The sequence below is a fragment of the Macrobrachium nipponense genome, chromosome 16 (assembly GCF_015104395.2).
Source record: "Macrobrachium nipponense isolate FS-2020 chromosome 16, ASM1510439v2, whole genome shotgun sequence".
NCBI lineage: Eukaryota > Metazoa > Arthropoda > Malacostraca > Decapoda > Palaemonidae > Macrobrachium > Macrobrachium nipponense.
The window spans coordinates 20,008,976-20,010,645 of NC_087209.1; the positions used below are offsets into that span (position 1 = coordinate 20,008,976).

The following is a 1,670-nucleotide window of genomic DNA, read 5'->3' on the forward strand; positions in this document are numbered from 1 at the left end:
TTAACACAGGGCTAGCCCATCAACGTTAATCCACGATTATATCTGGCGAGCCTTTTCCCAAAACCCTATGTTGAACCTTCACCTGGAAATATTAAGCCGTCAGAATCTGAAGTGTGGCAATTAGGTGAAAAAAAAAAAAAAAGGCTCCAAATGAAGGTACTAAGTAACATCTCTCTAGAATAGGAAACCCAAAGAGCTGAAATCAACCCATGTACACAACGCTGATTAAAAAAAAAAAAAAAAAAAAAAAAAAAAAAACAAAAAAAAAAAAAAAAAAAAGGAAAAAAAAAAAAAAAAAAAAAAAAAAAAATTCGTCGACCTTGCTACGATATCAAAGAAGAATCCGATGATCTTATGAATAAGTAAAATGACCGACATCGTTGTCATAGACGATTCAGGCTTTCTGGTTCAAGCAGGGACCGACCTTGGTCATGAAATGGCAGTAGGCAAGGCTGCAGTGACATTACAGTCCCTCGTAGCGGTAAAAAAAAAAAAAGGAAAAAAAAATGTCCCTCATCCGGATACAAAATGCCGATACATTACGAGAACGCAAAAGAGCAGTAAACGACTGAAGAAGTAATTATTCTATCAACACAGCACTCGGAATAATCTTGTAAAATCTGATGTGTTTTTTTGTGCTTTATAAAGGAAGAGACGAAAAGAAGAAAAAAAATCAAGCATATCACATTTTTTTCCCATCCACTTTGTCTGGAGAAGAGTATTTCATTGTTCAATGGAGTCGTTCGTTACCAAGATTTAATTTTCTTTTTCTCCTCATTTCTCTATTTTTTTTTTTTTATTTTCGCTGTGACCCATGTCGACAATTCCCTTGTACAAAATGGAGTTTTCCTTTCCTTTATCGACCGCTTCTTCACTATTTGGGCCACGTCTATAAAATCTGCTGATTCATCCAAAACGACATTTGGACCAATTTTTTTTAAGACACTTCTGGCGTAAATGAAGTGTCACGCTGAAGGAGAGGAAATTCTCGTTTTCCTCCGTAGTTCGTTTACCGACAGGAGGAAAATATATGTTCCTTCGTTTGTTAGGTACCACTCACTGTGTGGAACGCAAAAGATCACACACCCTTTCCCCCTTCTTTCACATTTCCCGTGAAGGACAAATATCACGAAGTCATGCATGAACGCCGCACCACACACCACACATGAACACCAAAAGGAAAACTGGCCAGGTGACCTGGCTATATCAAGTCTTCAGATTCTTTGCGTCAAGTTCCCCTCTGTTCATCAACAGCAAACACGAGTAAATGTATCGTGAGGAAAATGTTCACTTTATTTTACAAATCACTAATTCTTTTATTTTCATTGTGACACTTTTTTTTCTTTTTTTTCTGCACTGATTTTCAAAGCTTCCCCCTTCTGGCAGTTTAGGATCCTATAAAATGTTAACCTGCAGGATGCTTAAAAGTTCGTGGTCTAAAGTTCCTGGTTTATGGCGACTGTACGTGGCATCATCCTCCCTTAAGACATCCGTTGTTATTTTGATTTCTTGATTCCTTGTACAGACGAGAATCGACCTTCTGTATTCCAAAGGGCAGAAGGAAATCTACCTTCGGGAGGAGGAGGACGAGGAGGAGGAGGAGGACGAGGAGGAGGAGGAGGAGGAGGCGAGTCCTTGTTGGGCAGATAACCTCCCTTACCACGTAAATA

At 38.8% G+C, this 1,670-nt stretch overlaps 1 pseudogene; it reads right to left on the reverse strand.

The window, feature by feature from the left end:
- Nucleotides 1-290: 290 nt before the first annotated feature.
- LOC135195283 (uncharacterized) overlaps nucleotides 291-1,670 on the reverse strand; it is a 94,843-nt pseudogene continuing 93,463 nt past the window's right edge.